General features: G+C 45.8%; 1 long non-coding RNA gene across 1 annotated transcript in view; it reads left to right on the forward strand.

Moving 5' to 3' along the window:
- Nucleotides 1-22,598, forward strand: part of LOC107122532 — a 301,527-nt gene extending 278,929 nt beyond the window's left edge. Inside the window, exon 5 of the long non-coding RNA XR_001482924.1 lies at nucleotides 22,527-22,598. This is a non-coding gene — a long non-coding RNA (uncharacterized LOC107122532). The remainder of the gene's footprint in view (nucleotides 1-22,526) is intronic.
- Nucleotides 22,599-24,499: the final 1,901 nt, after the last annotated feature.

The following is a 24,499-nucleotide window of genomic DNA, read 5'->3' on the forward strand; positions in this document are numbered from 1 at the left end:
TACACAGTGCCCCCTGGAACAGGACAGTCTAACATGACTTTATGAACATAGCAAGTGAAAGTGCCTGCAACACCTGAAGGATGCCATTGACCTAACTGTTGCTAAATGGTCCATCCTAGATGGAAATGCCACCTGGAGAAAGCTGCCTGAGGAATGCACCTGTTCAGTACTATACCAGGAGAGGTGGTTTGAAAGGTATGATGGTCCCAGACAGTAAAGGGCTTTCAGTGTGATAACGAGCACTGCAAATTGGTCCTGGAAGCTGATAGGCAACCAGTGCAGTTCACGCAGCACTGGTGTGATAGACAGACAGACTGGGTAGACAGACAGACAGACAGACAGACAGACCTCTCCCCCTCTATTGGAACTGGGAACTTTACCAGGCTTCTTGACTCCTTTTGGCAGCTGGGTGTTATCTGCAGTTTCATAAGATCAGATGGATCTGGCTTAGCAAATTGTTTCTGAACCCACAAGCAGGCCACAGTTCAGGCCTGAACCAAAATTTTCAAATGGACAAGATTTTTAGGGAACCAGTTTTCTTCACAGTTCCAAACAGGTGATCCCACACAGGAGTCTCTCTGCCACGTGCTGTACCAGTTGAAGCTTCCAAAGCAAGTTCAAAGGGAGTCCCCGTAGAGCATGTTACAGTAGTCCAACCTGGAGGTTACACTAATGTGGGCCATATATAATTCTTGATGCAATCCATCGAGGACAAAGGCCTAGTTCTTACTGAGATGGTAATTCTGCATCTGGGCTGTATTACTTCAGAGCAAAGGCAAAGGCTCACATGACTGAGTGCTTCTTCATGTAGAAGAATTCCCTGCATGATCATTTCCCATTGCTGTTTTGTGGACAAGCCAGGGCTCAGCGACAGTGAAGACTTCTTAGAGGAGGAAGGGCCCTTTGTAGTCACCCACAGTCGACAGGAGCTGACCAGCAGGGGAATGAGGTGCACACATTTCCTGACTCACAGCTAAGAGTTGGTGCAGAATCACCTCCACCCTCCAGCTCTGATCTGGCAGTCAAAGGCCAGCCACCTGCCATCCTCCACCCACTTCCCCAGAGTCCCTGACACCTTGGAATGCCACAGAACAAGGCTGAGAGCAGATGTACAGGCTAGGCGGCAGAGTGCACGCCTTGCTGCTCAGCGCCAGCTGCCTGCTGATAGATGAATCTTTCTAGGATTGTTACTGAGAAGCTGGCTGCATGCATTACATCTAGCTGAACTTGTTGACACTGACTTGACTTATTCCTTGGTAAACCTGTTCCGTGACCTGTTCATGATGCTGAATTTCTGAAACCTCCTCTAGCCTTGTTTGTATTGGAACTTGGAAAGACGCTGTAACTTGACACCAGAAGCCTATTCCAGCAGCAGCCTGCCTTAGAACATGCTGTTGCCTTTATCTTCGCTACCTTGATCTCCAATTAAACTGACTAGGAAAGGCCTTAGAGTTTCAGGGTAGGATCTGGGAGACTCAGGTTCGAATCTTCACTCTGACATTGACGTTCACTCAGTGACTTTGGCCCAGTCACACACACACTTGGCTTAACCCATCTCACAGGGTTGGTGTGAGGATAATATGGAGGACAGCAGAACAATGTAAGCTGCTTTGGATCCCCATCGAGGAGAAAGGTGTGGTAAAAATGAAGTAAATAATAAATATAGAGCGTGATCACACGCACGATTAGCCGTGCCATAGACATAAATGCCGGATGGATTTAAAAGGTGTGATCAGACACGAACATCTGGGAAGTACCCCGCACTTGTTGGCAACCCATTTTTCTCTGCTGCAGAAGCGGAGTAAAAAGACACCACAGAAAGTCCGGTAGCAAACAGGTTGCTATGGCGTAAAGTCCGGTAGCAAACAGGTTGCTACGGGCCACGGACAGATTTTCCCCTGTCTGATCGCTCCAGCACACTCTCATGGCATCGGGATGGTCTGATCAGGCCATCCCAACTCCATGCTGTTGTTTTTCCCCCCTTCTCAGTATGTGCATCATTGCACACTCCATAGGGAGCCCTCAGTGCTGAGATGTGATTCATCGATTCCCCGTTTAAGCGCATCGGGAACAAACCTGTGGTTGCGTCTGATCATGCAGTGACAGGCTGCCCCTGCACCTTCAAAGGACTGTGTGATCGCACAACTGCGGGTCAAATTCCTCCGGAGGAAATAGTCTCGCTTCACCCCTGCTTTATCTTGTGCGTGTGACCGCCACCATAGCTGAAGATGGGAGGATGATAAAAGGTAGGTTGGTTGCTGCATAAGAGAAAAAAACAAGGAAAGGTAAGGTTATGGGCATTGCCAGGAGGAGAGAAATACTGTGAGGAGGGGGATACAGGAAAAAGTAAGGTGCTCCCCACAAGTCTTTGCAGGTTCCCTGCCATTTAACTGTGCCCAGCCCATCCAGCATCACATAGATTGACCCAGCCCAGCAGCCAGACTGGCACTGCACAACTGGATCGGGCTTTTCTGGGGAGAGGCTGCCGGGGGAGGGAAGAAGGGAGAGTTGTAGACAGGTGGGCAGATAAAGGTAGGCTGGCTGGTGCATGGGAAGAGAAAAGGAAGCAGGAAAGGGGGAGTGGCTATGGGGGTTGTCTCCCCTAAGTCCTTGCAGGTCTCCTGCATGTGATAACAAGAAGCCTGTAAACATGCAAACGCCCTTTGGGGGAAAATGGGCTTTTTTATTCTTCCTGGGACCCAGGTTCTTTGATAGATTGACTGGTAGGACATAAGATACAAAAGATGGAGAGCCACTATCCTAGAGCATGCTCAGTTTAAATTGTCCCAAGGGGGAGTTCTTTTTTTAATTTCTAAAAAATATTTTCCTGCATATCTGAGGAGTCACCTAAGTATGAAGAACCCCCTACTTTTTTCTGAGTAGTCCCATTTCTCAGATGTTCAACCACTGAGCTACCTGTTAAAGTCATGACTGTAAAGTTTGTATGACCCAATCCAAGCCTTAGCCCTAGGATTTAGCCGTAAATCAAAATGAATGAATACCATTTTCTTACAATGCTGTGCTGATTGCAGGCCTGCTAGAAAATTTGTGCTCGGTATTGGAGCTTCCTTGTCAAGTGTGCAGTCGGCACAATCCCATAGTTTTCATCTTTGGAAAGGTGTCTCCCAACTTTACTAATGCACAATGCATTTCTGAACTTCGAAAACTGCTTGCGTTTTGAAAGTAAGATGTTTTCCAGCAATAAATATGCCTAAAAAGGTGGCATCTACATGTGGGGAAGTGCTTTCTGCAATTTAGAGAGAAAGATATGAACTTTACAGGTAGTATTTCCAAAATTCTTTGGCAGGGCACACTGCAACTTCCAACTGGCTCTCCCATATGCCCTTTACGCTGTTGTAGTACCGAAGATCCTCTTGTTCACTTAGTGTAAAATGCATAGTGCTGCTTGCATCTGCCAAATGCTGGGAGAAATGGCCTTGCTTGTATTGTATGCGGCAGCATGAAGCAAGACAGAGCTACCCAAGCAAGGCTATAAATTCAGACAGCTTGGCAGTGGCTGCAGTTTCCTCATTCTCTCCCTCCTTTCAGTTTTGCCTTCTTTCTTTCCCCCTTGTCATATAAATTGTTGCACTTACACTTCAAGGTATGGCTTATTGGCAGAGAAAATTAGATTAGGAGGAATATTTCAACCTGAGAGCTTTCTTTGGGCAGTCGCAAGGAAAATGAAAACAAGCTGAAACATTAATTATTGGGGGTTTTTTTGAGAAATCTGCTTATTTCCCCAGGCTCAAAAATGTCAAGTGCTACAGTGTTGCCAGAGATGCTCTTTTCTGTGCCTAGGATGTGTTTTATGAATCCCCAGTTCCTTGGACTTGCATGCAGCTGTGGTGTTAAGTTTAGAATGTCCTTGCAACACTGTATAGTACGGCAGACTTCTTTCATGCATGGTGCCATGATCTTTCAGCAGTCAGGGGAGCATTCACACCTACCAGCTAAAAAAGAAATACAGCTATGGAGCAAATGGCCAACGCCACCAGAATCAATCAGCCTGAGACCTGAGGTTGGCCCAGGGGGCCTTCCTCTGGGAACCAAGATTTAGCATAGGTTGGCTGTAGGAACCTGTGAGGGGGCTTTTTCAGCCCTGCCCCCAATGCTGGAATTCCATTTCTCAGGGATTGAGAACAAGTGCTTCCCTAAAGGACTTCTAGATGCATTAATAACCTTGCCATTCACTAGGGTTGCCATCTGCCAGGTGGTGGCTAGAGACCTTCTGGGACTACAACTGATTTCCAGGCAAGAGAGAACAGTTCACCTGGATAAAATGTCTGTTTTGGAAGGTAGTCTATAGCATTATATCCTATTGAAGTTCCTCCCCTTCACAAACCCCGCCCTCCACAGGCTCCGCCCCCAAAATCTCAAGGTATTTCTCGGCCTGGAGCTGGCAACCCTACCATTTATAGGGGGAATTTGAGTTAGATCAATAAGAAATGGCATGGTGGGAGGGTGGCCCTATTGGGTAACTCACTTGTATTGATTTTTACTGTGCATTATTGATTTTTACTGTATTTCAGCTGAATGTGGTATTTTACTGGCTTGTATTGTATTTTAGTGTGTTGTAAACTTCCTTGGAGTCTTCTTAGTTGAAAGGCAATTTATAAATAAAGGAAGAAATCACACACGTACTAACATTCAGAGAGAGCCATAGACTCAATTCCAGAAATCTGCCTTTAGGAATAAAATTAAAGGGTAACTTCTTCTTTTTCTTCCTGTGGACAAAGAACAACTGTAACCTTAGATTAATGCAGAATAGGCAAATAAATTTCTTTCCCTTTTAGGATTACTATTGTATTCATATATTGCAAACAAACTCCAGTTTGGCTGTGTCAAGAATTAGACTAGTCTATTGTCAGGCATTCCCTCCTTCCTTCTCAGTGTTTTAATTGTTGTTTTTATGTCTTTGTATGTATTTCAGCTCCGGTTTTAATTGTTCTAATGATGCGGTTGGGGGGACTAAAATGGTTAAATATATGATTTCATTATTTATGTTCACAGTTCAAAGTTTCAACGTTTATTTAAGTTTAATAGCCCATAGGCCATACACCATTAAAAAATTAAGAGTTTAAAAGATCAGTAAAGCAAAAAATCGCCACATCCACGATACAATTTTGGCAGAGGCGGCTCAGAAGTAGTCTTAATCTTGCTGTGTCAGGAAAAGATGAATAGGAAGAAATCACACACGCACCAAAACTCAGAGAGAGCCATAGACTCGATTCCAGAAATCTGCCCTTAGGAATAAAATTAAAGGGTAACTTCTTCTTTTTCTTCCTGTGGACAAGGAACAACTGTAACCTTAGATTAATGCAGAATAGGCAAATAAATTTCTTTCCCTTTTAGGATTACTATTGTATTCATATATTGCAAACAAACTCCAGTTTGGCTGTGTCAAGAATTAGACTAGTCTATTGTCAGGCATTCCCTCCTTCCTTCTCAGTGTTTTAATTGTTGTTTTTATGTCTTTGTATGTATTTCAGCTCCGGTTTTAATTGTTCTAATGATGCGGTTGGGGGGACTAAAATGGTTAAATATATGATTTCATTATTTATGTTCACAGTTCAAAGTTTCAACGTTTATTTAAGTTTAATAGCCCATAGGCCATACACCATTAAAAAATTAAGAGTTTAAAAGATCAGTAAAGCAAAAAATCGCCACATCCACGATACAATTTTGGCAGAGGCGGCTCAGAAGTAGTCTTAATCTTGCTGTGTCAGGAAAAGATGAATATTTCAACAGCCATTTTTGTAGGAATCTTTCTCTTGCTGCTGCATGTTTTGGACAGTAGAAGAAAACATAGGGCTGCCAAGTGGGGGCGGGTGGCGGGTAAACCCCTGCTTCGGAGGCCCGATTCCTGCCACCGTGGAATTGGGCCCCGGGGGGAACTCCGCCCCCTGAAGCGCAGCGTGGCTGCGTCACCGGAAGTGATGCAACCATGTCAATCACGTTGGGGGCGTGGCCCCGATCGTCGGAGGGAAAACTCTATGGTTTTCCCTTCGACAATCGGGGCCACGCCTTCTATGTAATCGACATTGTGCGTCACTTCTGGTGACGTGCTGGTGGTGCGTGCACATCGACAGATGGCTCCTGGAGCCCAGCGAGGCTCCCCCACCGGTAAAAAAAATTGACTTGGCAACACTAAGAAAACATGACATGCCGAGTCAAGTTCTGTCAAAGGGCACTGGTTCAGAGGGGTCTTGAGAAAGCAGCCCTTCATCTGGGCTGTTGGAAACGCATTGCAGCATGCAATCATGCATGACCATCTCAGTTTTGGAATGGTCAACATGTTTAAGTAAAGAGGCAGGTCAAATTTGGTGGAATATGTAATTCCTAGGTGAAGTGGGGAGCATTTTCATCTAGCATCTGTTTGAAGAGCATCCCAATCATTTTGGAGCAACTTTTCTGTAAGTAAAGTTTGTCTTCTTTTGGTTAAGTTCTCTGTCTTCCGTAAGCCCAATTGTCTTGTTTTCGCGTCTACAGCATCATTCATTCCATTTTGACCAGCAACATTTATGTTCTCTCAATATGGTAAAGGTTGGGAGGCTATTTCATTATTTATGTTTTAATCTGTTAGCCGCCTTGGTGGCCCTTGTAAAGGCAGTATGGTGGGATATAAAATTTGTAATATACTAAGTAGATAAATATACAGAACACATGAAGACATCATTCTGTAGGAAAGCTTCAACAGAATTCCACCTGGTTTTGATGTCTGAACGTGGGCATCTTAACAAATCAGGACTGGTTTTTCTCTCTCCCAGTAATTGGGATCCTAAATCAGGATTATTATTATTTTTAGAATTACAGTGTGTTGGCAAAACCATCTGAATTTGTTGAAACACCCATGTAGGAACATTTATTTATTTCGATTTTTAAACCACCCTCCCCCGAAGGACAGGGCTCAGGGCAGTGTACAACAGTATTGTATAATACATTATTAAAAGCTAATTAAAACCAAGAAAACACAGCAAGTAGCCTAAAAGATGGTGCTAAAAATTCTAATCGTGCCACTGCCTCATGAACATCATGAGAAGTTGTGGTTAGATCAAAGACTGCCAGGACCAGGAAGTCTTCAATCTTGCATCTGCTTAAGGTAGCAGTGCCAGCTTCCAGGTGAGATCTGGGGATCCCCCAGAATTACAGCTCATTACAGCTTTGGAGGGCAGACTCTGTGGCATTGTACCCCACTAAAGTCCCTGTCCGCTCTAGGCTCCACCTTCAAATCTTCAGGAGTTTCCCAGACTGGAAGTGGCCAGTGGGACCTAGCAACCCTAGCACAAGAAAGGTGGTGTACTTGAGCCTGAGAATAAACCAGGTCAATTATCTTCACAAACTAGGCACAAGCAGATGAGTATTACATAAAGGGCTGCTTCCTCCGGTCATAAAGCAATAAAAACAAGGCACCTGCGGACAGTGTTCTCAGGTATGCAGAACACTGAAACAATCACATGTCGTAAAAAAGGAAGCTGTCATCTTAAATCAGGATCCTCAAAAAATAGCATCTTTTATTGAGGGTGTATGCAAATGTATGTAAATATAATTGATTAATCAGTGAAAAGTGGGGTGGTTAATTGACAAAACCATTTCCAGATTTTAGGTGTGAGTATGTGTACTCATAGACAAGATAAAATAAGCAGTTGTTACTTAGCTGTATCACGGTATTCTTGCTGGGTTTTTCCAGCTAGGCAAACCTGAATATTTGTTCACAATATGGCCTCTATTTCTGGCTTGCATTTGAGATTAGAGGAATAAGAACCTTGCCACGCCTTTCCTCTTGTTTTTTCCTCTCTCTTTAATACTATATTTTGCAACATATATATCATTTTCAGATAACTACAGATATGTAAAGCTGGTTCGAGTAACATGAAGACCTTCAATAAAATTATATAAAAAGAGTACCTCTGCAGGTAAACTGAATTTCCCCAGTACTCAGATGGCGCTATTTCGCTGCTACTTGTTTTCCCTAAGTAAGCCCTTTACTTGTAGCACTGTGAATACTATCTGTAGCATGATTACAACAATGTCACAGGCACCTACTGCCCAGTACTTGTGACATCATTTTGAAGAGTAACAGCATTCTCCACCGCACATGCATCCTATTTTGAGAGCTTTCAGTATGGTCTATTTTAAGTTAGAAGTTGAGCATTCCATCCTTCTCTGAGTACACACATAGAGTAGATGTTATAACATGCAAAAAAGAGCCAGTGTAGTGCATGTGTTAGCATTTCAGACTAGGATCTGGAGACCCAGGTTCAAATCCCTGCTCTGCCACAGAAACTTGCTGGGTGACCTTGGGCCTGTCACACAGTCCCAGCCTAACCTACCTCACAGGGGCTTTGTGAGGATAAAATACAGGAGAGGAGAATTATGTTAGCTACTTTGGGCCCCCATTGAGGAGGGAGACAGGGTATAAATCAAGTAAATAAATTAAATATTATTCCTTCTCTCCTCCTTTTTCACCACAGCAATGCTCTGTCACTTTTTATACTCTTTGAGTACATTTTCTGTTTGAAGGTTGTATACTCTTCCTCTACAGTTCTGGAATACATATCTACCATGATTTTCTTGTTTTGTTTCAAAAATTAAGTGCATGGGGGGATTTCTTTGAAGCAAGGCTATCCACTTTCTACCGATTATGTGATCTAATGTTGCCTTTTGCAGTGTAGTTGGCATGCATTGACTCATTCCTGAGATAAGCCCTAATTTGGCAAAGAGATGAGTTCTTGCAAGAATTTCTAACTTGATCAAGATGCTCAGCTTTTACAAAACTTCTCTGCTTTACAGAGTATTTACCATACTTTAATGAAGATTAAGGCGGATTATACCACGGAAAGTACATGGAGCTGAAGCAAAGCAACCTTCTCAGCACATTCTGTACTTGCATTTACCAGTGAGACTCAAAACTGCCTAATGCAGACCTAGTTATATGTTGCATTTCCCCTGGGGATTTCCCTAGGTTGGGTGGAAAAGCCATGTTCGGAAGTTCCACACTTCCCAGGCATGCATAGATCCAATTCGGATTAGCACTGTGCCAACTGACAGAGGGAACTTGGACTCCTCCCTCCCGTGGTGGTGTTTTACCAATATGACATTGCACCAGGTAGCAGTTGTGCCCTGTCATGGAAATGTAACATATAGCTGATTGGCATATGTGCAGGCCTCAGCTGTGCAAATAGCTCCCCCAGGGCCTTTTTAGTTAAGGAAAACAGCACAGAGAAAAGGAGTAAACCCTCATCCCACATGCTATAGTCTCAATCTGAATCAGGCCCACCACACCTGGGAAATGTGAAACTTCAGGAAACACCTGTCCAGCTAATCTGGGGATGTCCTCAGGGAAAGGTAACATGTAATTAGTCCCTGGCTTCAATTGATAATCTTGGATTTTGAAGAAGGCTTTTGATCCTGTTGAAATGTCATACTGATTTCAGATTCACGTGGTCTGGGGCCACATTTTTTACATTTATTTATTTATGTTATTTATTAATGCGATTTCTACCCCGCCCTCCCCGCAAACGGGCTCAGGGCGGCTTACTGTGATGGCAGCAATTGCTGATAAAACAATAAGATAGTGTACAACAGTACAATACTTAATAAGAATATAAACTCATAAGGTGCTAATTAAATATACAATTTCATCACTTACAATGGCGCATTCAGATGTCTAAACAACTACTACGTTCCAGCTCTCTGTTGTCCCGCATCGCTTGATGGAAATGAGCCAAATGTTAAAAACTAAGGGCCGGGCTCGTTGATGGTAATAGTGGAGGGTGGCTCCTAGTTGAAAGCCTGGTGGAAGAGCTCCGTCTTGCAGGCCCTGCAGAATTGCAGGAGGTCCCGATGGCCCTGATCTCCTCCGAGAGCTCATTCCACCAGTAAGGAGTCGCTACTGAAAAAGCCCTGGCCCTCATCGTGGCAAGCCTGGCCTCCTTGGGGCCAGGAAGGGTCAGCCGGTTCTGTGACCATGACCTCAGTGCTCTCTGGGGTATATGTGGGGAAAGGCAGTCCCTCAGGCATGTTGGACCATTGCCATGTAGAAGAAGAAGAAGAGATTGGATTTATACCCCACCCTTCACTAGCCAAAGGTGTCTCAGAGCGGCTTACAAACTCCTTTCCCTTCCCCTCCCCACAACAGACACCCTGTGAGGTAGGTGGGGCTGAGAGAGCTCTGACAGAAACTGCTCTTTTTCAAGAAGTCCGCACACTTAACCACTACACCAAACTGGCTTTAAAGGTAAGCACCAGCACCTTGAAACGGATTCGGTATGCTATTGGCAGCCAGTGCAGAGCCTTCAGCACAGGCTGGATGTGCTTCCATCTAAGTAAGCCCATCAACAGCCTAGCTGCAGCATTCTGGACTAGCTGCAGCTTCCGAATTTGCAACAAGGGCAGCCCCATGTAGAGAGCATTACAGTAGTCTAGTCTCAAGGTGACCGTCGCATGGATCACTGTGGCCAGGTCATTGTGGTCGAGGAAGGGAACCAACTGCCTGATCAGCCGAAGATTGTAAAAGGCCGACTTGGCAGTGGCTGCTACCTGGGCCTCCATTGTTAAGGAGGAATCCAGGAGCACTCCCAAACTCCTAACCTCTGGCGCTGGCACCAATGGTGCCCCACCGAAGGTCAGGAGTGGGGTCCCCGCCCATACCCAGGCCTGGCCCACACACAGGACCTCCATCTTCACCTGATTCAGTTTCAGCCAACTCAGCCTGAGCTAACCAGCCATGGCCTGTAGCACCCGGTCCAGATCTTCAGGACTGGAGTTCGACCAGCCGACCGACATCAGATAGAACTGGGTGTCATCAGCCTACTGATGACTCTGGGCTATCTGGGCAGGGGGGCGCATATAGATGTTAAATAGCATTGGGGAGAGCACTGCCCCTTGAGGCGAGTGTCTCCTAGACTTTTGCTCCCCAAGTGCCACCCTTTGTCCCCGACCTTGGAGAAAAGACCAAGCAATTGCAAGACAAGCCCCTGTATTCCCATGTCGGCGAGGCAGTGGAGCAGCAACTGATGGTCGACTGTGTTGAACGCAGCCAACAAGTCCAACAACATCAGTACTGCCAAACCGCCCCGATCCAGATGCCTCTGGAGAGCGTCATTCAGAGCGACCAGTGCTGTCTCCGTCTCATGCCCCGGGTGAAAGCCAGACTGGAGGGGGTCTAGCATGGAAGTGTCATCCATAAAGCCCTGTAACTGTATCGCCACCGCCCTCTCAATTACTTTGCACAAATAGGGCAAATTAGAGACCAGCCGGTAATAGGCCAATTCGGCCGAGTCCAGAGATGGTTTTTTAAAGAGTGGGCGGACCATCGCTTCCTTGAGTGCCCCTGGGAATATCCCCTCTAGGAGGGACTTGTTGATAATTTCCCTCAGGGCACCTCGAAACCCCTCGTGGCCCACTTTAGTGAGCCCGGAAGGGCACGGATCAAGGCTGCATGTGGTTGGGCATACAGTCAGGAGCGATCTGTCAACTTCCTCCAGGCTGAATGGGCTGAAATGATCCAAAACCGAAGCTGAAGACGTGCTTGGGGCCTTGAGCTCACTCACTGTTCCAACTGTGGCGGGGAGGTTGCGGCGGAGCGACAAGACTTTATCTGTGAAGTAGCTCGCAAATGCCTCGCACACAATATCCAATTCCCTTGCGTTTGGTCTGCCCTGCGGCAGAGCTGTTATAGACCGAATCGTTCTAAACAATTGGGCTGGCCGTGAGCTCGCAGATGCAATCGCTGCTGCATAGTAATCTCTCTTCGCAGCTTTGACTGCCATCTCATTGGATCTCATAAACGTCCTATAGGATGTTCTTGTAGCTTCGTCACAAGTGCGACGCCACCGTCTCTCTAGCCATCTCAGCTCTCGCTTCATAAGCCGTATCTCCTGGGTAAACCAAGGAGCAAGCATGGATCAAGGGTGTAGAGGGCGCGGGGAGCGATCTTGTCAATGGCTGCAGAGACCCGGCTACGCCAGTCCTCTACAAGCTCATCTGACAAGCCGCCAGGGAGCATCAGATCCCGTAGAGCCATTCGAAGTCACATTGGGTCCATCTGGCTCCATGAGCGAGCAAAAATGTGCTCACTGCCTAAACAGGGTCGGGGTGGCACATTCAGTCAGACCCTCAGGGCAAGGTGGTCCAACCATGGGACTGCCTGAGCAGTAATTCTGTCCACTGTTACCCCTGCCGCAAAAATCAAATTAAGTGTGTGCCCAGCCCAGTGTGTGGGAGTCATTACATATTGGGAGAGTCCTAATGCCACCATGGACGACACCAGGTCCGCTGCCTGAGTGGAGGTCACGTCATCAGCATGGACATTGAAATCTCCCAGGACTATAAGTCTAGGGTGCTCCAATGCCCACCCTGATGTGGCCTCCATCAGGGATGGTAGGCTATTGACCAGTGCATTAGGCGGTCGGTACACCAGCCAGATTGCCACACTCTCCCTGGCCTCCCATACCAGGCCGGCACACTCAATGCCCATGATCCTTGGCGGTGGAACCACCCTAAAGAAGTAAGCCTCCCGGATGAATATAGACACTCCCCCCTGCCCCCAAGCCCATAATTGATGAAGGACCGAGATCCCTGGAGGGGCAAGCTACCGTCTCCCCTTCCTGCACCCAGGTCTTGGTCACGCACGCCAGGTCTACCCTCTGTTCTTGCACGAAGTCCCGAAGGACCATGGTCTTATTGTTGATGGACCTGACATTACACAACATCAATGTCAGAAGGGGGTTAATTGTCCTAGCCCCACTGCCAGCATCCCTTGGGATGAGGCTCAGGCTGGAAGGGGGCCGAGCTCCTCTATTTCTCTGCCCCCTTCCCTTCATTCCATGCCTGGCCCCACTGCTGTACTGTTATTTTTCAGCCCTTTACAGCAAGCATTTCAGTAAGCAGCTATTTCAGATTTCCAACCTAAATTGTAGAACAGATGAAGTTATTCCTAGCATGGAGAAGGGCAGAACAATGTGATAAGCTGCTTTGGGTACCCTCCAGGGAGAAAAGTGGGGTATAACTAAAAATATATGTATGATTTGAAAAATGAAATAAGAAGTTTGAGATAGTCGTGAGCAAAACATAGACAATCTTTGGAATAGCTGTCATCTCTTCTGATGAAGGGCACTTTGACTCTTGAAAGTTCATACCCCACAAAATCAGGGGTCATTTCCTGCAGGAGCGCACAGGAGCAGAGCTCTGGCAGTAAAGAGTCCAGGGGGTGGGCACATGCAACAAGCCCCACCCCCTGCTCCTAGCAGCCCTCAGTCAGAGCAAGAAGCAGCCAGGTAAGTTGCAGAGCTCCCACTGGTCCCCCGGTCCAAAACGGTCCAATGGCACCTTTAAGATCAAGTTTTATTCAGGTACAAGCTCTCCCTCCTCTGCGAGGACAGATCTGCATGTCCCCCCCCCCCAATAGCTAGCAATCCAAAACAGTCCAGTGGAGCCTGAGCGGTGGGAGTTGCCTTCTGACACACTTCCGGTGATGTCAGGGGGTGTGGCAAAAGCAAATAAGTTATGCTAATGAGTTGTGCTAATGAGCTCCTGCACCTCTTTTTCTACAAAATGACCCCTGCCCAAAATCATATTGGTCTAGGTGCTATTGGACTGGAATCTAGCTATTCTACTGCTGGCCAACATGGCTATCCTCTGAAAAGATCATCCACAAACTCATGTTTCAGGTGAAAGCACACAAAAAGATGGTGGATTGGGCATTCCAGGTACACAATTGTACATTATACCAGTTGCAGATTTATTACAATATGTGAGTTGGACACTAGCATAGACTACATTTAAAGCATTCATTAAATATATCAGAGCACTTGTATCTGTATCAGTCCATCCTGTTGCATAGATCTTTGTTGTACACCATGGGTTGGTGAAAAAGGAAGGAGGGATTCGCTTTTGCCCACCAAAAATGCTGTGCTGGTGATTATGAGACCTGCATGTACAAATGCCATGTGGGGCATGCACTGTGGTAAGGAGGGGAAGTGGGCAAGATTACGTGAAAAAGTTGCCTGGATCCAACCCTTATGAGTTGCCCCCACCTTCAGAGATGAGGTTCGTAACTATCAGGACAGGACCTTTTCTATGATGGGGCCTCAATTTTTGAGGCTCCCTTCTCATCTGTTCTTTCTTTTAAAATTATTTATGTTATTTAATTTTCTGCTGCAGATTTAAAATGCTGGTGGTGGTGTATTTTTCCAGTGCAATCCTGAACAGTGTGGTAGGTTCCGGGAGGGCGGGGAAGTGATCCCGGTCCCGGCCGGAGCCCTGGTCTACCGACCTCCGAAGGGGGCCTCCCCGCCGTCCACGGCTGTGTTTGGGTTCCAGGAGGGCGGGGAAGTACCCTTCTAAACTTATTGACTTCAGTAGATTTAGAAACGTGTTTAGGATTGCACTGTTAGTGTTTTATTTTTGCAGCGTTCTTTAAAATATATTGTAAACCAACTTGAAAGGTCTTGTTCTTCTCCAAGCATTAGTGTGTATAAATATTGTGACAGAACAACTAATATAGGCAATGATGCAACAGTCTAATAATCTCATTTCAACCATAGTCATTGTACAAATATAAGGAGAAATTGTGCCCTGGGAAATATCCGATTGCACCTGTCACTTTCGATCTGCTCGTATGTGGAAACTGATGCCTTATAATGTGGGGAAGTAATAGCATGAATAAACACACAGATCTTGTGCAGAATAACATGCTTTTCTGTGCAAAGATATAAGAAAATGAATAACTTACACCCGTCTATAGTTGATGTTTTCCAGAAAAAGGGCTTTTTGGTTGAGCTGTATTAAGACAAGGGGAAAAACTATTTGAGGAAAAAAGATTTTGAAAGATTAGGACTAACCAAAGCCAAGTGCATGATGTCAAAAATATATCAGCCTAGATCCAAAAAAAATGTGTGATTAGTTTTCTTGTATGCCCAAAGGGACTTTGGGTTTGACTTTCTCAGGCAGCCCTCACCCCACCCACACAACCACTTTTCAAACTCAGCAGTGTGCTGTAGACTCCTGCCTGTTCAAGGCAAACAAAAGCAAAATCTCATTGGGAGCATGTGAGAAGAAGTCCAGGTTTGCCTGATGTAGTGTTTTTGGATTGCAGCCATCCTATGTTACTTAAGTTAAAGGAATCTGAAAGAAGTAACGGATGAAGAAACAGGAACAAAATCTAGGAAATCATAGCTCTCTTGGGACAAGGGAGTATTTGTGGAAAGTAAACAGTTGCTGACTGAAATTCTTTGTTTTTAGTACTGGAATCACAACATTCTAAGCTGTGTGTGTGTGTGTGTGTGTGTGTGTGTGTGTGTGTGTGTGTGGGTGAGTAAGTGGGTAGGTGGGGAGATCCATCATATCAACAAGCCCCACTGTCATCCACTGGGAAATATTTATTTATTTATTTACAAAATAATTTATACTCTGCTTTTCTGCCCTTATCAGGGCCACCAAGGCAGCTAGCAAATTAAAAGCATGCATAATATGGACATGTCTTACAAACAATTAAAACCAAACATAAATACATAATTAAAAAAATTAAAACCAAGCTAAAATACACATAAAGGTAAAGGTTCCCTCGCTCGAAAACCAGTCGAATCCGACTCTAGGGTTGCGGTGCTCATTTCCGTTTCAAAGCCGAAGAGCCAGCGCTGTCCGAAGATGTTTCCGTGGTCATGTGGCCGGCATGACTAAACACCAAGGCGCATGGAACACTGTTACCTTCCCACCAAAGTGGTACCTATTTATCTACTTGCAATTTCTTGCTTTCGAACTGCTAGGTTGGCAGGAGCTGGAACTAGAGATTGGAGCTCACTCCATTTTGTGGCACTCGGGTCTCGAACTGCTGAACTACTGACCTTCCACAGCCTGCAGTTCAGCGTCTTAACCACTTGAGCCACCGCAGCTCCCAAAATACACATACAAACATATAAAAATGACAATTAAAACATAAGGTAGAAAAGAGGGATCACTGAAAGAATGCCGGAGGAAACAAAAAAGGCTTCACCCACTGGCGGAAGACAGGAATAGAAGGGGACAGGAAGTGGGGAGAGAGTTCCAGAGTTTTGGTGCCATGACTGAGAAGACAGTAGCATTTCTATCTTGTCTTCAGTTTATTAGCCCTCATCCACTCTGAAATTGCCTCCAGGCACTGGCTCAGGGTCTTTACAGCCTCCTTGGGATCAAGAGAGGGATCTGTGCAGGGTCTGAGTGCCATCTGCATATGGGTGATGTCTGGACCTGGAGCCCCTGTGTCTGGACTCCCAACCCCCTGGCCTCCCTCCGGAATTCCCCACCTTTCCCCTACCTTAGAGCATCAAGATGTGGCGAGGTGACGACACTGGAGAAGAGGACTTGGCTTGGGGGTCCACAACACTCACCTGGCGAGAAGATGATGCAGGCGCTGGCTGTGAGCTCAGGAGGGTCTGGGAAGTTGGAGGGAGGCAGAGAGGAGCAGTGGACCTGGCTGACCATGCAGAGATATCTTGGGGAAAGGAGCCTGCAGACTGGGATGCCGAGAGGATCCTCGAGGCTGAAAGAAGCAAACTCTATGACGCCCAGCCAGGCAGCCCCATCCTCCAACAGCAGGCAACAGGGACAGGGGAGAACAGGCAAGGCAGGGGGGGGTGGGCCCCCGATGAGCTCCGTCGGTAGATTGTATGGTCAGGAAAAAGGGCGGGGCAGGGATCCAATAAAGAGTGGGAATGGGGGATAAAAGGGGAGCCTCCCGAGATGGCTGGGGAGGAGACTGACGAGCCCTTGCTTCCTCTGGTGCTAGAGGCAACAAAAGTCGGGAGGAGGCGGCGGCTGTGGGTGCTGTAACCACCACCACCCCCGACTGAAGCTCTGAGGCATGAGGAGTGCTCTGCAGGGTGGAGGGTAAGGTAGAGGAGCCGGGCAGAGGGGACCAGAGTCCTTTACCGGTGACAACCCAGCCCATCTGACCTCACCCAGCAGTTTCATGTATTTGTTGAAAAGCACCGGAAACGAGATGGAATGTTGCAGGACCCCAAAGGCCAAAGTGCTGAGCAGAGGTCCCCCCAGTACCACTTATCCTTCCAGTATGTCCAGAACCACTGCAAAACTGTGCCCCCCCCCAGTCTCAGCCCAGAAAGGCAGTGCAGAAAGATACCATGACTGATGGTAACAAAAGCCACTGAGAAGGTCAAGAGAATCAGCAGAGCTGCACTCATAAGAACATAAGAGATGCCAATGTTGGATCAGGCCAAAGGCCCATCCAGTCCAACACTCTGTGTCACACAGTGGCCAGAAATACCAGTGCCATCAGGAGATCCACCGGTGGGGCCAGGACATTAGAAGCCCTCCCACTGTTGACCCCCCCTAGCACCAAGAAGACAGAGCATCACTTGCCCCAGAGCTCCTATCTATACCTTGTGGCTAATAGCCACGGATGGACCTCTGCTCCATATGCTTATCTGTCTGTCTGGCATAGGTCATCCACCAGGGTGACCAAGGCTGTTTCAGTCCCGTAACCAGACGTGAAAGTAGATTGGAAAGGATCCAAGCCATCGGTTTCATATAGGAATGCTTGAAGTTATCCAGTCACTAATATGCAATATTCAGTAGGCATAGAAATATCTTCATGTAGTCATGAGCCCTGAAAAAAACCCAGGCTCCTGATAGTGTGTATGATCTATACGCACTTTCCAATGATGGTGAGAGCAGAGCTTCCTGCTAGCATGCCATTTCCCTCTCTCACAAACACACACATTTATTTTCCCCAGGAAAAAGCAGCTGTTCTAAGCATTAGGAATGCCTGCAATCTTTGAAGTATATTTTTTGAATGTCTAAATTAACTATTGTGCAACACATTCTTTATAGCAGCATTATGAATTTAAGGTTCTGTTTCTCAGCCCTTCCCTTACCCACTTCTGTGATTTACAGCTGTAATTTTAGCCGCAATGCATCTTTTGAATCAAGGCCTTAATAGAATCTGTGGTTTTGCTCAGACGGAAACATTGTCCCATATGGGAAGATTGTGTTTAGGCTAGCCCAACCCTGTGCTTTCTATCAATATTTGCGAATTGTAGTTCCTTACTCAAGGGAAAGTTAATGTCAGAAGATAGTTTCAGGTGAGTAGCCGTGTTGATCAGCACCAGAATAGGAAGATTCAAGTCCAGAAGCACCTTAAAGACAAAAGAGATTTTCAGCATATCTTACCAGGGAGCTTTAACTCTTGAAAGCTTATACCCTGAATATCACATTGGTCTTTAATGTCAGAAGTTTGCTTATTTTATGTGCTGATAGTAGATGAGCAAATTTTATTTTTTTAAAAATCTATTCAAATTAGTAGTAACCTAGATCAGCCTTCAAAATGAGAGCCCGTCTTTGTAAAGGCAGAATGTTGTCTTGAAATTCCAATGACTGGTGTAATCTCTTTCTTTCCAATGGAACTGCACCATTGTCAGTAACCCTTTATTGTATGTCTCACTGCTGTTATTCATGGAATCACATTAATTCTGGAGAGCATTAAGTGTGTGTGATGATTCTGATGTGACTAGGGTTACCAGACCCCCCTGGTTTGTTGGGGGTTGCCTGATTTGGAGGGGCTGCTTCCCACCCACCAGCCAGCTGGTGGTCAGGGGGAAAACCCACCCCCAGGAGCGACCCCAACCCCAAGAGCGGCGCCCCTGCCTCTCGACAGCAGCATTTAAAGGCGTCCTTTAAATGGTGCTGGGAAGGAGGGGCATGGACCTGCACTCTAAGCCCTGAATTTGAAGCTTGGAATGCCGGTACGCGTGGCCTTCCCTCCCCCAGTCTCTCCCCAGCATCATTTAATTAAACACTGCTGGGGAGAGGCAGGGGGCCACTCCCTAACATGATGATGTCACTTCTGTGTGATGTCATCATGTTAGGGACACCCCCTCCAGTAACACCCCCCAAAGTCCCCACTAGGGACCTTGAGGGGACCTGGCAACCCTAGCTGTCTCTGACCAATATTGGTGCCGTAGAAGAAATTTAGGGGTTGCAGAAAAGTTTTTGGTTTAAGATATCGCGGTCTTAAGGGATGCTTGCTCTTCATGGGCTGTTTCTTGACACAGTGTTGATGGCCAGTCAGTCTTCAGGTGGGGAAATTGTACTGTTGCAATTTTTCTGTTCTCAAAAGAGGCGCTTTGGAGTTGTCTGAGTTTGCTACTCTGACGTGAGCAATGATACATGCAAGGCAGTTGCCTGGAGTATTGCAGATTTACTCTAGAGTGGCCCACCCAACAGGTAAGAAACCCCAGTCCTAATATACCTGAGTCATTTTGGCAGAGGGTCCTTTGATGACTGTGTTTCATATCATGTCATCCTCCAGAGCCATGACAGCCTGGCTAGCCCAATCTTGTCAGATCTCAGCTGGGTTGGCCCTGATGAGTATTTCGATGGGACACCAGTCCAATGTTCCCTCAAAGCTGTGGAGTCTTGTGAGCAAAAATTCTACTTTGTGAGCTCCTGGCATTAAAGTTGTGAGCGAGCGATTTGGCTGCTGCATACATTAGTTTGCTTTGGAGTCATCCTTCCTGAGCTAAGACAAAAATGTGTGAGCCGGAGGCTAAAAAACTGTGAGCTGGCTCACACTAACCCGGCTTAGAGGGAACACTGGACACCACCAAGGAAGACCAAGGTCACAATGGCAAACCACCTCTGAACATCTCATGCCTTGAAAACCCAGTGGGGTCACCATAAGCCAGCTTGTGACTTAAGCAAAAAAATCAAATAAAACCCTACAGTGTTATGTAGCAGTTAAAGTGTCATACTGGGATCTGGGAGACACAGGTTCAAATCCCCACTCTGCCATCAAGTTTCCTGGGTGACTTTTGCCCACTCCCTCTCTCAACCTAACCCATCTCACAGGGGTATTGGGAGGGTAAAATGAAAGGAAGGAGACCAGTGTGTGCCGTCCTGGACTCTTTGGAGGAAGGGCAGGATGAAAAGGTATTAACTAAACCTTTAGAAAGTTATCAAACAACTGACTTCTCAGCCTTGGGGAAATGACTCTTTACTGTGCACAGTGTATTTATTCATTTATTTGATTCAATTTTTAGGCTGCCCTTCCCTGCAAGCAGGACTCGGGGTGGCTCACAACAGGGGGAAACACACAATAAATAGATTAAAACCCTACAATAAAATGCACACGACATCAGCAATAAATAATCCATTCCGAGATGGCGATCTCCCCCCCCCCCCAGATCCCCCCCCCCAGATTTCACAAGCCTCAGAGGGTATGAGACTGCCAGACTACAGGCTATACCGTCGCTGTCCTCAACCGAATGCCTGGCAGAACATCTCTTCCTTACCTGTCCTGCAGAAAGGTAACAATTCCTGCAGGGCATGGATGTTCTCCAGGAGAGAGTTCCACCAAGTAGGGGCCAAGGCTGAGAAAGACCTAGCCCTGGTTGAGGACAGCCAGATCTCTCTTGGGCCGGAGAGCCCGTCGGATCTCTCTTGGGCCAGGGACCACCAGGAGGTGTAATGCTGTTCTGGGGGCATAGTGAGCTGGGTTGAGACCAGGCATCCTTTGTTGCTATTCTAGCTGCACAAAAAAAAATGGATCCCTTTCTTAAGCCTATTAAGAAATAGTTCTCCACTTAACAAGCCCTGTGGCCAGAGGTCATTTTTGGGGGAATCGCGGGGGATCGCAGTTCCATCCAAGAAGCCTATTGCATCATAAGGTGGGAAATAATGAAATTGAGTCTACACACCTGTGTACCCAATCCCTCCTCATGTCTTTAAACATCTTCATACATCTTCCCCTATTTAGAAGAAGGTTTCTCTAAATCCATATGCCTGCTCATCTACTAAGAATGGCAAATGTTCGTTCAATAATTAGCATGAAAGGAAGCTATCCATTTCCCCAACAGCTGCTTAAAACATCACATTTAGGTTCAAGGTAGCATGCACAGGTAATGGGTTGTTCTCTGCACAGTTAGGTTCAAGTGGAAGATATCAGATACCTTGGGGGGGGGATGCAGAAGTAGCTCAAAATTTCAGCAAGTCAAAAATACACAGATGCACCCTTATGACGATACCACCACTTTACCTCCTTGAATCTGTTTGTGCTTAATCTTAAAGGCTGCCAAGGCAAACGCAAATGCTACTACTGTTAATTTAGCATCCCTTGGTAAGGCAGAGGCAAAAGTTCACTCCACTTTTTTTAAAGCTCCAAAGTTCAGACCTAGATTGGTGGAACAGCAAAAGAAGGCACAATTTACAGCTGTTTTTGAAGTGACATCTCTTGAGGCATTGTTTGTTCCTTTTATCCCACCCTGCTGTGGAGGCCTAAGGGAGTGTACATAGAGTTTTGCAGCAGATCTTCCCTCTAGTCAATCACCAGCCCAGCTTATCCTTATTGAGGTTCCAGTGCCAGATGCTTTCACACGCCGACCTAGGACTAGGTGGTAGATTTGGTTGAACATCTGAAGGCACAGCTTAAAATTTGTATATTGGTGGTAGAAACTGCCATCAAGTCGCAGCAAGAGACGAACAGAAGTGGTTTGCCATTCTTATATATTGATGGTAGAAACTGCCATCAAGTCGCAACAAGAGACAAACAGAAGTGGTTTGCCAATTCTGCTTTTGGGACTGAAAATGGAAGAAGTCAATACAACTAAAAAGACTTTACTCTGGTACTTAATCACAACAGCGAGAATGATTTATGCACAATTTTGGAAAACAGAGAAAGTACCAGAAACTGAAGACTGGATACAAAAAGTTCTGTTCATGGCAGAAATGGATAAAATTACGAAAAAGTTGAATAACAAAGAAGACGACATGTTTTTTCAAGAATGGAGTGACTTTAAAATATATCTGGAAAAGAACTGGGATGTGAAACAAAACTTAATATGTTTAGATCAATATTAAGTCAAATGATGTTATCTTTAGATTGTAATGATAAGAAACTGATGTAGTTGATGATATGAAGTAATTTGGAGTTGGGGTGGAAGCATTGCGGGAAGCCATTGGAGGGAAGGGAGGAATTGGGAATGGGGTAGACAATTGATAGAAAGAAATGTTTCAATGGTATATGATGTATTCCTGAGAAAATAAAAATTTGTTTACCAAAAAAAAAAAAAGTGGTTTGCCATTGTCTGCCTCAGCATAGTGACCCTGCTTAGCTTCCAAGAGCTGATGCGATTGGCCTAGCCCAGGTCATCCGGTCAGGGCAAGCTTGTACTTCCTTTATTTGACATAATCTTTAATATTTTAAAAAGTGTATAATTTAATGATCCGTAAAGTTGTGTTTGTGCTGGTGCAAGGTTGTTATGTGCCCTTCGGCTATTTGGAAAGGTCAGGATTTTAATCCCAAGGGAAACAAACAAGGAGATAAGCAGCCCCCTTTCTATTTCTGTTGTTAGCCTGGATCGGGAAGAATCTTTGAGTGGTGGCCAGCGGCGTTTCTGAAGATCGGAGTGGAAATTACCAGACTTAGCTTGGCTTATGTTGCTTTCGCAGGTCGTTTTTGGAAAAGATTTTCTGCTGCAGAGAAACATCCTCTCCCCCTCCAACTGATGGTTTTATCTGTCTCCTTTCAGGTGGCTCTGCTCTGGCTGGAAGAAGCAGCTTTTGTGTTAACCTGCAAAGAAAGGGCAGAGGGGAGAGTTTCAAAAGGCAAGCAGCTCCCAGAGCACACTCCATAGTAAGGACTGCATTTCCATAGTTTTCTCATACACACAGCAGAGCAGATTGATTTCCATAAGTTGAACGAACAAACCGAAAGCTACTTTGCACATAAAATTGACAGGGAACAAACTTATTGACATTTTAAAGGAGGCAATATCCAAATATTTTTAATGGAACCATATATTAAAAATAACCCTCCAGAAGCCTGCATTTGGAAGGTGTGCACATAGCAATATTTCTTACTCTTTCTTTCTCTCTCATATACACACATGGTTTTGTTTTGCGTTTATAAGGAACTTGCATTGGCTGAAGGATAGCAAAATAAATAAGCTTTATGGCGGGAAATGCTGTGATGTAAAGCTGTCTCCTTCTCTGATGAATGAAGCAATTTCAGGATACTTTAAGGGTATTAAGGTTCTTGGAAGAAATATATTCTTGTGCCATTTAACAATTTAACTGATTAGTTTTTAAGATGTGTCATACGTTTAAAAAAAAACGCCAGGCCACCTAAAGATTATTTGTACACAGAGTACGTGTTATTTCCAATGGATGTGTGAAAAAAGCTCTCTGTTCCCTCACTTTCTTTCCCCTGCATGTAAGCTTTTTCCTATCCTCTCTTTTCTGTGCACATCATAAAATCATAGAAGCACAGAGTTGGAAGGGACCTCCAGGACTAGAGGACCCCGGAGGTCCCTTCCAACTCTATGATTCTGTGATTCATATATGTGAACACGCATACACACACACCTCTGTGCTATCTCCTTGGGCTCCTTTCCAATCTCCTTGCCTCTGTTACCCAGCCCTTTGTTTTCTCCTCTCCACTTTTTCTCCACGCCCCTGCTTCTCAGGCTACAGATTCGGTCGCCAACATTCCTTCTGCCTAAGGTTGCCAACTCTAGGGTCAGAAATTCCTGGAGATTTGGGAGTGTAACCTGTGGAGGGTGGGTTTTAGGAAGGGGAAGGACCTGAGCAGGGTATATTGGTACAGAGTCCACCCTTTAAAGCTGCCATTTTCTCTAGGGAAACTGATCTCTGTTGCCTAGAGATCAGCTGGAATTTCTAGAGATCTCCAGACCCCACCTGGAGATGGGCAGCTCTACTTCTGCCATTTGGCCATGACCAGCCCCCTCCCCCTCCTGCTCTGTCCTTTGGCTCCCCCTCCCTCCTGTTTGATCCTCCCAGCCTTCATCCATCTGGTCTTCCTAACAAGGGTAGCTCAAGGAAAGCATCAAGCCAGTGTGCCACAGTAGTGAAAAAGGCAAACTCTTTGCTGTGGATTATTAGGAAAGGGACTGAAAATAAAACAGCCAGTATTATAATGCCCCTGTACAGATCTATGGTGCAGCTTTATTTGGAATACTGTGCTGTTCTGGTCACTGTATCTCAAAAAGGACATTGCAGAGCTGGAAAAAGTAGAGAAGAGGGCAACCAAGACTATTATGGGGTTGGAGCACCTTTCTTATCAGGAAAGGCTTAAAAATCTGGGACTATTCATTTGAGAAAAGCATAACTAAGAGGGGACATTATAGAGGGACAGAGAACTTTTTTCTCCCTCTCCCAACATACTAGAACTTGAGGGCATCCTGTGAAGTTAATAGGCAGTAGATTCAGGATGTACAAAAGGAAATACACCTTCACACAATGAGCCAGAGGATGTAGTGATGGCCACAGCCATAGACAGCTTTAAAAGGGGATCTGGCAGATTCTTGGAGAAAAGGTTTATCAGTGGCTGCTACCCATGGTAACTAAAGGGAACCTCCCCATTCAGAGGCAGTAAACCTCTGAATAACAGTCCCAGGAGGCCAGGCTAGATGGACCACTGGTCTGATCCAGCAGAGGTCTTTTTATGTTCTTACAGTCTGGAAGCCAGTTTGGTGTAGTGGTT

This window comes from Gekko japonicus, unplaced genomic scaffold (genome assembly GCF_001447785.1).
Source record: "Gekko japonicus isolate JY-2015 unplaced genomic scaffold, Gekko_japonicus_V1.1 scaffold1032, whole genome shotgun sequence".
Classification (NCBI taxonomy): Eukaryota; Metazoa; Chordata; class Lepidosauria; order Squamata; family Gekkonidae; genus Gekko; species Gekko japonicus.